Source organism: Lipotes vexillifer, unplaced genomic scaffold, assembly GCF_000442215.2.
Source record: "Lipotes vexillifer unplaced genomic scaffold, Lipotes_vexillifer_v1.1 scaffold657, whole genome shotgun sequence".
Taxonomy (NCBI): domain Eukaryota; kingdom Metazoa; phylum Chordata; class Mammalia; order Artiodactyla; family Lipotidae; genus Lipotes; species Lipotes vexillifer.
This window is the reverse complement of record NW_006774518.1, coordinates 1082424-1096051: the sequence shown is the minus strand read 5'-3', so window position 1 is coordinate 1096051 and position 13628 is coordinate 1082424. Positions and strand designations below refer to the sequence as shown.

The following is a 13628-nucleotide window of genomic DNA, read 5'->3' as shown; positions in this document are numbered from 1 at the left end:
ATCTTTCTTATTGAGCCTCAGAGTATGAAACCTGAGACAGGAGCTCAGCCTACCGTCCCATCTCCCGTTCGAAACCCCGGCAGCAAAATTAAGTGAAATTACTAATCCGTTTGCAAATCTTCCATTTAGAGTTTACATGAATAACTGTCATTTTGTTTTTTCTTGGAACAGGGACTAAAGTCACTCTTGATTTCACTTTGTGGAAGACCATCTCTAATCCCTGCTGAGGATGGAAAGGAATGAAATTTTTAAACGTAAAGGTTACTAGCATAACCCGAGCAAACTGTTAAGTACCTGGACGCAAGACGGTTAATCTTCAGATTCTACAGGAATGGGCTGTGACCGTAACGCAGAAGAGAATTGTTTCCGGAGCTAGGAAACAAAAGGTTGGAGATGCTGGGGATCGAACCCGGGACCTCATGCATGCTAAGCATGCGCTCTACCACTGAGCTACATCCCCACCGCGCTTGAAAGCTGTTTTCTAAACTACTTTCATGAAATAAAACAAATTTACATTTTTAAAACAAAATTATTTTGTTCTTTTCTAAACGATACAATTCTCACCTTCTATTTTATAGAACTCTGTTACCAAGGAATTCCTATTAACCTGTATCTTGCAGACATTCAGTGACTGATGAGAATACACTGATCTCGGAAATCTGAGTAGGAAACAGTCTCACAGACCCTCCTTTTCTGAGTGCTTGCCTCGTTTGCCAAAAGATATGTGGAACAAAGGAAAATTCCTTACAGGAAGGATAAAAAAATACTTTGCCAATGACTGTCTTTAATTATGAAACCTACCAAACTATCCCCAATTCCCCGCCCCAATTCTGCACCCTAGTCCCGGACTCCAGAAACCGCTATGTAACTATTAGAAAACAAGGAGCCAATGAAGGTATTTCTGTTAGAAAAATAAATTCCTTCCACTCTCAGCAACTGGGAGGGCTAAAGGGTAAAGATGTTGGATTGCTTCCTAAGGCCTCTGATCCTCATTTTATTCAAAGAATACAAATCAAATCCAAGGAATACGAATCCTCGGATCTTGTTCTGATTCTCTGGAAAGAAAAGCCAGGAAGTAAGAAACGTGTTACTTTTAAGATTGAGGCAAAACCTCTGCTTCCGGGTTGCTTTATTTTTCTGCAGAGGGAGTGGTCCTTTGGAATTCAGATCACTCTCAACAAGGGTCTCAACAAATCGAGAAGGTTTTATCCCTGCCTAGTTCTGGGAAGTCCCCGGATATAGTAACCTGTGAGCAAACCTGGAAGAATGAATAAGAATGTCAAATAGAAAGGAAACGAAAACTGAGGATACAACATGCGTACAGGAGTGGAACTGTATGTAGTTCAGAACGGTTTGACTTGGGAGGTGCAAGGTGGAGATGAAGGCAGAGAAATCAGCTTGACCAAGATAACACCTGCATTTCTCATCTTTTCACCTTGCTAAGAGAACCTAAATTTTATTCATGTAGTAGAGATGGTGGTCCCAGACAGTTTACATAAAACATGAGTCATCTAAAATAATTATGGTTTTTCCATTTCTTTTTGCCAGGGATTGTTTTAATGGTAGATCCATGACCCTCTGGTGGATAAGTTACACTAGGCAATCAGCCTAAAATCTTCGGGTTTTTTTCAGGATAAAAAGAGAAACATGTGAGGAGAACCACACATCTTAATTTAGCATTGCTATTTGATTTTCAAATAGTAGTCTGCAAGCTTGAGAGAAACAGAAAATTTGTATATTTTTTGTAAATAATGATTATTCCTTTAAGAGAAATGTTAAAAAGCCTTGCTGTGAATATTAATTATCTATTGCTGAATAATACTCCAAAATGTACAGGGTTGAAAAAAATAATATTTATTATCTCAGATTCTGTGGGTCAGGAACTCCAGTGTGGCTTGGCTGGGTAATTCTGGAACCAAGTGTCTCTTGAAGTTGAACTCAGGGTGTCTACTGTGCATGCAGTGCTCTGAAGGTTGGACTGCATCCTGAGGATCTGCTTCCAAGATGGCTCTTTCACATGTGGATAGGAAGCCTCAGTTCCCCCTCATGTCTTGGTGACTGACTTAAGTGGGAGAAGACTGCACAAGGGTGTGATTACCAGGAGGTAAGGATCATAGGGGATCTTCTTGAAGGTTAGCTAAGACACTGTGTTATCCTTAATTGTATATCAGTACTTATTACAATACCCAGTGTAAGTAAATATTTGAATCATTTTTAAAATGTAAATGAGGGGATGGATAGAGACATGAATGTTTGCATAAATAAATAAACAGGAGAATATTTTCAGTGGCTACTTAGGAAATTTTAAAAGTGAGAAATCATGAAATTTGGCTTCAATCCTCTCAATTCCATTCAAAGAAATGGAAAATGTATAAAAATGTATAACTTATCAAAGCTAACATAAAAAGTTATAGAAAATCTGATTGAATATATTGCCATTTAAAAAACTGAATCGGGAATTGAAGCAAAATTTCCATAAAATTTGATTTCCAGTCTGAGATCAATTTACTGGCATGTTCTATGAAATCGTAAAGGAAGCATTAACCTCTGTGTTGTACAAAATATTCTGAAAAACTATAAATTATTTTAGGAGATTAGTATAATATTGATACCAAAACCCAGTGGAGAAAATACAAGAAGGAAAAATTATAGGACCATTTCACTAATAAGTACAGAGACAAAAACGTATAAAAAACTAGCAAACAGACTTCCAGTTTCTGGTTCCATATATAAGGGGCTGGGAAGTCACCACTCCATTCTATCAAGAAGGAAAAAGCTGAGCAGACTGAAAAATCAACACCTCTTCTTGAATCTATAAGAGAGGTGTGGACACAGGGCAAATGGCTACCCCCAAGAATGGAGAGATAGACAGGTGAATAAAGGGAGTGATGACTTACCTGAGCAGTGACTCACAAATGGAAACCACAGGAAGAACCAAAACCTGAACTGTAATTGATAAATTGCTTAAGGATCCATGTAAGCAAGTCTGATAGTTAAAAACTCCAGGGACCCTGAGTCATGGCCAGGGCAGGGTGGGGGTGGCATCCCCACACTTCCGCAAGTTTTACCCCTAGGAGTTTGACCAGATTCTCACATTAAACATGCAAATATTGGGAGGAAATTCCTTTATGCTTCCAGCAGAGTGGGGAGAGGAGGAACCATGTTGAAATATGCCAGAGCACTCCATTGTTCTTAACAAGGCCTGCCTACTAAAGAATCTATTTAACCAGACCCTAACTTGCTGGGGTTTTGTCAGAGCCTAATTGTCCTGAAGGAAGGGAAATACTCAGTTCCAGCTGGCTCTAGACTTTCAATGAGAGAGGGAAAAACCCAACTCCAGCATACTCTAGCTATGTTGCCCCACCTAAGTCGGGGCATTTGGTGGGGGGGCGGGGTACAACTGAGAAACGGCTGTGAAGTTCACGACCCAGAGGTAAAAGATCATTAAAAGACTGAGACCTAATCATTGGACTAGAGAAAGCTTCTCCTCCCCCAACATCTCACCACTACATTACTAAAGTCCTATATATCCTTTTATCAAGTAAACCATGTCAGGCGATACAGAAAAAATTACACAACATATCAAAAGGCAAAAAACAATTTGAAGAGACAGAGCCGGAAGAGAACCAGACATTGCATGGATGTTGGAATTATTAGACCAGAAATTTAAAACAACTATGATTAATATGCTAAAGGATCTAATGAATAAAGTAGATAGTATGCAAGAACAGATAGGCAATGTAAGGAGAAAGATGAAAATCCTAAAATAAACAACGAAAAAAGAAATGCGAAAGATTAAAAACACATTAATAGAAAGAAGAATGCCTTTGTTAGGTTTATTAGTAGACTGGACATAACTAAGAAAAGACTCTGAACTTGAGGCTATATCAATAGAAACCTCCAAAACTGAAAAACAAAGAAAACAAAGGCTAGGGGAAAAAAAAGGAACAGAATATCCAAGGACTCTAGGACAAGCACAAAAAATATAACATATGCATAATGGGAATACCAGAAGGAAAAGAAAGAGGGAAAGGAGCAGAATATTTGAAACAATAATGACTGAGAATTTCCCCAAACTAATGTCAGACAGCAAACCACAGATCTAGGAAGTTCAGAGAGCACCAAGAAGGATAAATGAAAAAAGAAACAAACAGAAAACTATATATAAGCATATCATTTTCAAACTACAGAAGATCAAATAGAAAGAAATTACTCCTGAAAGAAGTCAGAGGAAAAACAAAACAAAACAAAACATCTAGCCTATAGAGGAACCAAGGTAAGAATTACATTTCACTTCTACTAAGAAACCATGAAAACAAGAATAGATTAGAGTGAAATATTTAAAGTGTTGAGAGAAAAAACCACAGCCTAGAACTCTGTACCCTGCAAAATTTCAAAAGTGAGGGAGAAATAAAAACTTTCTCAAACAAAAATGGAGGGAATGTGTTCCCTGTAGACCAGTCTTGCAAGACATGTTAAAGGAAGTTTTTTAGAGACAAGGAAAATAATATAGGTCAGAAATTCAAATCTTCATAAGGAAAGGAAGAATATCAAAGAAGGATATGGGAAGGTAAATAAAAACTTTTATTTTCCTTAGTTGATCTCACAGATAACAGTTTGTTCAAAATTATAATAGCAACAATGTATTTGACTATATGGTTATACAAATATTGTATATATACTTATGTATGCTTATATATAACTGAAATAAATGATAGCAATGATACAATAGCTAGGAGGGAGGAAAAGTAGGATTTTTTTTTTATTACAAGGGTTTTTACACTACCTGTGAAGAAGTATAGGGTTATTGGAAGGTGAACTTAGATTAATTGTAAATGAACACCACAAACTCTAGAGGGACCACTAAAAAAAGTTAAAGAATTATAACTGATAAGATAAGAAAGGAGAAAAAAAAGTTTTTTATGGTTCTTCAAAAAATTAAAAATAGAACTACCATATAATGCAGCAATTTCACATCTGGGTATACATTATTAATATTGTGATTTATAATAAGAAATGTATATTTGGCCTTCAGCCCTGCTGCTGGCACAGAGCTCCTAAAATCCTTAGAATTTCCTAAGTGATGAGAGAGAAAGGTGTTTTTGTTATGTTAATGAGGTGAGCTTTGGCCTGCTTCTAGAGTTAGGGGCTGGTTGCTAGGAGAACAGTCATGCTATTAAGGGTGCCTTCCATTTCCACAGGCTATTCCTAACCTTTACTACATTTCCAGACCTCCTGTACTGGACTGTGACCAGTTTTTCTGCACAGAAACGTTAAGTAATGCCAAAGACGCAGTGAGAAATAAAATGGTAACTAGGTTAGTAACTATGCACAAAGAAATTCCTCTACGGTCATAGGGTGTACCCTTGAATACTGATGTGCAACTACCACATCAATACTAAAACACATGCTACCTTCTCCTCCCCTTAAAAAAAATTACTGAGATATTTTATTTTTACTGATTATTTTCCAGTGGATAGTGGGAATGGATAGGACCTCCTTTAATTGAGCTAAATAATTCTTTGATATGCAGCTGTATTCCCTTTTCCTGGGTGCATTCATAGGATGAATTTACTTGTGAATTGTCCCTCTGGCTTTGTACTACTCACTGCATAATAAGACACCCCAAGGAAGTTTCCAGGAAGCAGGGGAAATGGCGGTGGTTATTTAACAAAACGGAAAAAAAATAAGCACATAGATGGAAAATAGCTCGATTTAAAGGAAATGATAGTGGGAGAAAAATGAGAAAGAGCTAAAATATTTTATTTAATAATGTAAGGCCAAAGGCTGAATTAGACAGCAATGAAAATGAGAGTCTACTGGAGATGCCGGGGATCGAACCCGGGGCCTCATACATGCGAAGCATGCGCTCTACCACTGAGCTACATCCCCTGCTGAAGGCTAGTTATCGGGCAGCATTCCTGTCCCTTTAAAATCTCAAAGCGTTGTGCACAATTTTGGTTTTTTTTTGTTTCTAACTAGAGAGTAGCCGTCATTGAAGACGAATTACACCTAAAGTCTCTTTCGGATTATATCCAAGTAGCCCCCTTCCGAGACCCGCCGACAACATCGAACTCGTATTGTTAGAACAGAGCCCAATTTTAGTAGCTTCAGCACAATTATTCTTATTTTAGTAGTTTCAGCACAACTGTTTTCTCTCCCGTCAGTCAAATCGAACCCCCGGTGGAAAGAACTGAGGGATTTTTCAGGACCCTTTGAAAAATGGTCTACGAGCCAAAACAAAGGCTCATGGAAAATGCGACCCAATTTTTTTGCAGCAGAGTCAGTTGAATGGTCAAATGAATCTTTGGAGCTGCGTCTTCCAACTTGATCCCGCTTGGAGGAGAAAAAAAAAAAAGAAAATTGTCCAGATAGATGAAATGTGAAAATCCTGCCCTCATATTTGTCCCCAGAGGCAATGGCTTGTCCCACAGAGACCTTCGAGTCCACCTGACCACAGATAACCGAAGTGGTTATCTGTGAACTTTGGCTTCATGAAGAATCTTAGATTTAAAGAAGCCCGCATTCCTTTGTTTCCCCCTTTCCTTTATCCAGTGGCCAGCTTCTCGTTCTGTAGGCTACTTTACCCCGTGGAAGAATGAACGTGGACAAGACCTCCTAAACCAGCATCCGGGTCCGGAGCGCTTCTGCACCCGCAGCCCCGCTGTACTACTACAATCTACTGAAAGGGCTTTTCTGACCCCAGACCCAGCTGCAGTGATTTTTGTCTCTCACTTCAGAAATCATACAGCAGAGGACAGAAACTCTTCAAAAGTGAAAATGGCAACACCAAAGGCACGATTCATGATGATAAATTGGACTTCATTAAAATGAAAAATTACTGCTGCTCTGAGAAAGACACTGCTAAGCCATGGGCTGGGAGAAAATATTTGCAAAACACGAATCTGATAAAGGGATGGTATCTAAAATATACAAAGAACTCTTAAAACTCAACAAGAAAATGAAAAGCCGATTATAAATCAGGCAACGTATCTGAACAGATACCTCATCAAAGAAGAAACATAGATGACAGATAACCATATAAAATGATGCTCCACATCGTACATCATCAAGGAATTGTAAATTAAAGCAACAATGAGATACTACTACACACCTATTGGAATAGCCAAAATTCAGAACACTGACAATACCAAATGCTAGGGAGCTATACGAACCATACTCCATTAGTTTCCCTCAGATATTTACCTTCCCACAGTTTTCTGCCCTCCAAAGCCTTTAAAACCCTTTTCCTTTATCTCATCACTTCTCTACAAATTTATTTTTCTTTCCTAAGACACTATATAAGCTCAGGGCTAACCACCCCTTTGAGTCATTTATCATTGAATCCTCCCATGTGTATGCATGATGCATGCATTAATAAACTTCTGTTTCTCTGTTGTTAATCTGTTTTTTGTCGCTTTAATTTGCACAGTTCCAATCAACGAAGTTAAGACGGGTGGAGGAAAAGATGTTTTTTCCCCTCTTCTACACTACTTTATCATCCTAAATCCCAGATTGAGAATATTGAAGAGCCAACAGCCAACCAATGAGGGAAAATATACAGTGTGCCTTTATTGTTTAAGCCACTGAGATTTTGTGGATGTTTTCTTTTACATCATGATCAAGCCTATGCTGAGTGACACGGGGAAATTATGCCGTTTGTTATATGAATAGCAATTCTATTTTCCCAGTCTGAATTTTTCATTGACTTTGCTTGTGTACTTTTACTTTGTTTTACAGGAGGCTTTGTTTTGTTCTGTTTTACTCTATTATTATTCAAATAATACATATTTATCGCAGAAAATTTGGAAAGTAAGAAAAGGATAAAACTACTAAACAAACTCTACCTATACTCTTACCACTCTTTCAGAAGCTCTCTTGAAATCAAATTTGTTAAAATTTTCCTTTAAATAATTTTGGATTTTTTTTTTTTTTTTTAGTGGTATGCGGGCCTACTCACTGTTGTGGCCTCTTCAGTTGTAGAGCACAGGCTCTGGACGCGCAGGCTCAGCGGCCATGGCTCACGGGCCCAGCCGCTCCGCGGCATGTGGGATCTTTCCGGACCGGGGCACGAACCCGCGTGCCCTACATCGGCAGAACGGACTCTCAACCACTGCGCCACCAGGTAAGCCCTAATTTTGGATTTTTGAATCACAATTGATTCAATAGCCTTCCCCACTCCAAAGTTATTAAAAATTTCACATGTGTTTTTAAAGTACTAGTAAGTTTTGTTTTCATAAATCTCAAATACCATTTAGAATTCATCCTGCTGTGAGTTGTAGGATATGGAGTCAATACTTTTTTTCCAGGTAACTACCCAGCTTTTGCCACACCAATTGTTAAATAGTCCATTTTTATCCATAACGGGGGATTATAACCCATTGTGCTCAGTAATTACCGTCAGAAATAAAGTATGGATACATAATATTTGAATTGTGCAATTTATCTAACAGACACACATAGAACTCCTGATGAGAACAGAGTTCCCTCATAATCAAAATAGCATTATACCAATTAGAAGACTCTGAAGCCCAACTAATATTCTTTGTTTTACTCTCCTCCCTCCTTTTTTTCTCTGCAAGATATTGTAACTCTCTTTCTTTTCAAATGTGTATCTGAATTTCTTTTCAGATGAAAAATTTACCTTGTTTATGATAAAGTCCTTTGTTGAAAATATGTATATCTGAATCTCTTTTCAAATATATATTTTATCTTTTTACTGTGACACACTGTTTTCAAAGCATATACGTACTTCAATAGCTTTTTTAAAGTATATATCAACCTTTTGAAGTTGACTTTCTTGTGAACAGAAGGCTCTCTCTCCCCAGTGGCTCCCAAAGTAATTTCTTGAAAACTGAGGGATTCAGAGTCTTGTGGAAATGTGACTACTGACTTAGAAATTTTAAATATGGCTTTCTGTATACAGGAAGTAATGGGGGAATATCCACTGGCAGAAATATCCAGTGGCATGTTTCCTCTCAAGTCTTAACACATGCATTTTTATGAGCGAATGATTTGGGTAGAAGACAAACTGTCATTCACAGGAAAACATATATTAGTCTTTAGGTATAGGAAAGATAAAGGATGGTAAAAGGATATTAAATATTAGCACTTTATCAGAAAGAATTCAGGTAACCTTACATAGTGGCAATTTACCAGTATTTGCACATAGCTGCTCCTGGACTGTAGTTCTCAATAAGTTCCCAAATAAAACTGAAACTCATAGCTGCCGCATTGTGCATTTTTATTTCAGTTGACACATGTCGACCGGGAAACAAAAAACAAAAAACAAACACAATGTGAGAGTTGCGAGTTAAGTTTTATTTGGGGCAAAGTGAGGACTATAGCCCAGGAGACAGTGTCTCAGATAGCTCTGAGGAACGGCTCCGAAGATGTAGGGGGGAAGGTCAGTATTATATAAGATTCTGGTGAACGGGGTACGTGCAGTTAAGCACACATTTTGGCAGAGGCTTGCTGATGTCACCGTAAATGATTTTAGTGCTTTTCTAGATATGACAAGATGTAAGAATTTGGGCTCATAAAATCTCCTGAAAAAATCTAACTATTTGAAGGCCTGTTGTGCCAGTTTTTCCCAGAGCACAGAGTGCCTCATTTCTGATCTCCACTGCAAACTCCTTTCAGGGTGTGTTGAAGGTCAGCGGCTGCAGTGGCTAGTGATTTAATCCTTGTAGAGACAGATGGCAAGTGCCAATTTTTTGTTGGCACACCTCACAAATATGAGTGAAATTTTGCATATAGATTTTGAGTTGAGTTACAAAACTGCTCTAATTTGCACATCTATAAATTTTCTTCTGTTTATTCAAATGCATTAATCCTTAGAACTCTGCTGTCCAATATGGTAGCCACTAGCACATGTGATTCTTGAGTACTTGAAATATGACCAGTCCAACTTGAGATGTACTGTAACTGTAAAGTACACAGCAGATTTCAAAGACTTAGTAAGAAAAAAAAAAGAATGTAAATTATCTAGGTAATATGCCTTTATATGGATTATTTATTGAGATGATAATATTTTAGATATACTGAATTAAATAAAATATGTTATTAACTTCACTTGTTTCTTTTTACTTTTTTCAATGTGACTACTAGAAAATTTAAAATTATATATGTGGTTGGCATTTGTGCCTCATGTTATATTGGGCAGTGTTTCCCAATTTACCGTGCTTTTGCTTATATCAGGAATGTACAAGACCCCACTTGGAATCCAGTTTGCTTCTGTCACAATGTAATGATTTACCAGGGACAATGGACATGATCCTAGCTGTGCTTTACACCAAGACGCAGAGGCAAATTAAAGCCAGCCCCATTTCCCCACCCCACACATTTCTCTCCCTCATTGAGACCTGTCACTTTTCTGTTTCCTATTCCTTATTCTGGCAGTCAAATGAATCTATTGGACAAACTGAGAGACAAGTTCTTCCCGACAAATGGGGTCCTTCCAAGTTCAAAATCTACTTCATGGGATTTCTGTGAACATGAACAAAACTCTCATATGGTCAGAAGGCGGGCAAAAAGGAGATGAGATACCAATCACCTCACCTAGATTTCTAAGCATTTCCCGGGATTTCTAAGGAAGTTCAAGGAACATTATACTATCTGGAGTTCAAGATCAGTCTAGCTTAATACACCTTTTTTCCGGGAATACCGTTAATGAGTTCCCAATCTTCAGATCACAATAAGCCCTTTTACATTCTCACTCTACATACTGTCTCTCTTCTCCATAATAATAAAACCCCTCCCAATCACAGATTGCTGCAGAGTTGCCATCTTAGGGATCACTGTGGTTGCCAAATATCTCCACAAGACTCCATCTTAAATTTTCTTAAACAGGCATCTTAATCATGTTCAAACCCAAGCTAGTACTCGTTCGAAGCTCGATCTAACACCCACAAAGCAAAAACACAACAGACTGCCAAGAGGGACAAGGGGATCATTCTTCTCCGCACACATGCAGCAATCGAAAGCCCCACCCCAACCCCCTTTTCCTGTTTACTTGGGCGAAGGTATGAAACATTGAAGATTAATCTGCTTGCCTCTGGTAGTTCATAGCCCAGAGCAGGGAAAAATGGGGGGTTTTTTTGGTTTTTTTTTTTTTGATGTTAGGAAAGAAAAGCTGATTTTTCGCCCGAACAGGGACTTGAACCCTGGACCCTCAGATTAAAAGTCTGATGCTCTACCGACTGAGCTACCCGGGCCCATATGCAATGTTTTCTCTTACGGCCTAGTAAAGGTAAGTTCGTTAGGTTGGTTTCAATTTTGAGTTCTCAAAGCGTTAAAAAAAAAAGTCGCCGGCACAAGTACCTCACATACTCAAGCCAAAAGCAGCCGGCGGATCTCACTTCTACACTAACTAGCTGCCACCACAACAGGCAACACGTTTGAGACAATTTGACTTCCCTCAAAAATCCAACGCTCTGAGGAGCTACCTCAGCTACTGAAAGAGCCCCACGATGCTCTCAAAAGCCAACAGTTTGGGTAAAAGTGAGGGGGATCTTCTTGTGGGACAAAAGTTTGCTGCTCACTTCCCTAAAATCACGAAAAGCCAACATTTTCTTGTACCTATAGGATGCAAAGAAGAGAGGTGGAGCTTGGACACGTCCTTCCTACCCATCTACCCAAATCCTATTCATGTTTAGAGATCCATATTCAAGCCCTCTTCGCCCTACTTTGCTAACTCCGACCTCGCCTCCTCCCTCTTCCCATTCACGCACTGCTTCGCCTTTCCGCTCTGGTCCATTCTGCCAGCTCCTGCGTGAGATCTTCCCAATAACTCAGTCCACTCCATCCAGGTTCCGGGTTTTTGACACTCCAGTCAGGGTTTCCCAAACCTGCCAGATTTTGAGTCTGCGGAGCTTTCTAATAGTATAAATTACTGTCCGGCCTCTTCTAAATATGCTTTCGGACTTCATCCAAAATTCATATCTGGGTCACCTGTCGGACAAAATAGGCGGAAAGTGTTTTTGCGCCTGAGTGCCTTAAGTGTGAGATGCTCTCTAGGCATACAAAGTGCCAGTTCCTTTCCCAGCCCACACATTTCCCTGCTCTCTCACATTCCGGGGAGAATTCCGTCCGAAAGAGGTTGTGTATTCTGTTTCCTCCTCCCTCTTCCCGCCTCCTTCTGTCTTTCAAAACAGAACCTCAGTAAGGAAAGCAGTTGCCGGGTCCCGACCGAGTTGCTGCCCTAGGTTTGCTAGACACACTCTGTCGCTCTGCATTTCTTGGTAGGTTTTGTAAATTCTTTCCGCTCTGTCATCTCTTTCCTTCCGGAAGGACCTAAATCCCCCTCTATCCGCCCCGTCCCTACCACCCTTCCGCAATACTGGACGTTGACGATTTCCCTGGTGGCGCAGTGGTTAAGTAATTCACTTACATTAAAGCTAGAGACTAAGAGTTCGAGCCTTAGTCTAGGAAGATTCCTACATGCCGCAAAACAGCTAAACTCGAGCGCCACAATTAGCCTGTGCTCTAAAGCCCGCGAGCCACAACTATGGAGCCCACGTGCTACAAATACTGAAGCCAGAAATACTTGACGCTTCTCTAAAACACTTAACTTTTCTTCTTTGTATTCTTCTGCATTACCTCTGTGGTCTTTTAGGCAGCTTTGGAGGCAGAGGAGGATGAAGTTGGGGAAAGGAAGAATTTGAAGACAAGAAAAATGCCCCATTCCTGGGACTTTCCTTGGTGCTGGAATGGAAATGCCTTCCTGAGAGCTAGCTGTGGAGCAGACTTTGAAGCAAGCTGAGAGAAGATACCCGAAGCAGAAACAAAGAGCCGCAAGGTCTGAAATCAATCTAAAGCCAGCCATTCTTTTGTTTTCCTGCAATGCATACCAATGACTCCTAATTCTCCAATTCCAATGGGTCTTTTTCAGTCCGTGTGCTACTCTCATCTCAGGCGCCTTCTCTTCCATAGCCACGTGAAAATCCAGGTCTCTAGATGCAAGCTATCTGCTGAATTATAGACTCAGGTATGACCTTGCTTACCAGACATCTTCATGATCATGAAGTTGCTTCCTACACATTTCAAATTCATCTCATGTTCAAACAGTGCCAGAACCAGTGATTGTCTGTGGCAGACACTTACCCCTTTTCCTTTAGTAGCTGAAGGTTTTCTGTCTTCTCTTTCCATCTGGACCTAAATTTCCAGAGGTAACTTTCTGAGTTCCCTTCTTTGTACTCACTCCCCTGAATTTTTTGCTAGGTCTCTGGCAGTCAGGAGCAGTGGAGGTACAGTCCCCTGCTGTAATGATGTGGGAAACTGGTGGTACCATGGAGATGACCAGAGAAGGAGTAACAAATCCCAAGGTCCAAGCTGAAGCCACTTGAGGCACACCGACCATCAGGGAGCCAGAGGTGAACCTTAGAGGTCCTAAGTATTAGTTATTTCCTTTCCTTGGGAAAAGTGCCCAGAATATGGATTCCCTTGGGGGCTACAGTGTCTACAGTCCCAGTGCTCTTCAGAGACTTCCTGTCTTTCATGATTCTGCCCACTGCCTTCATTTATCTGAGACTGTATAGAGGCTCCATGTTTAATCCAGTGAGTGTGAAGAGGAAGAGAGAGAAGATGCATCAGTGTTCCTGGCACGGAAAACACCAAGGGCAAGCTTT

The 13628-nt window shown here is 39.7% G+C and overlaps 3 non-coding genes across 3 annotated transcripts; all 3 read right to left on the bottom strand.

The window, feature by feature from the left end:
• Positions 1-388: 388 nt before the first annotated feature.
• On the bottom strand, positions 389-460 carry TRNAA-AGC (transfer RNA alanine (anticodon AGC)). The gene has a single exon. It is a non-coding gene; the product is annotated as a tRNA-Ala (tRNA).
• A 5360-nt stretch (positions 461-5820) lies between these two features.
• Positions 5821-5892, bottom strand: TRNAA-CGC (transfer RNA alanine (anticodon CGC)). The gene has a single exon. It is a non-coding gene; the product is annotated as a tRNA-Ala (tRNA).
• A 5251-nt stretch (positions 5893-11143) lies between these two features.
• TRNAK-UUU (transfer RNA lysine (anticodon UUU)) lies at positions 11144-11216 on the bottom strand. The gene has a single exon. It is a non-coding gene; the product is annotated as a tRNA-Lys (tRNA).
• Positions 11217-13628: the final 2412 nt, after the last annotated feature.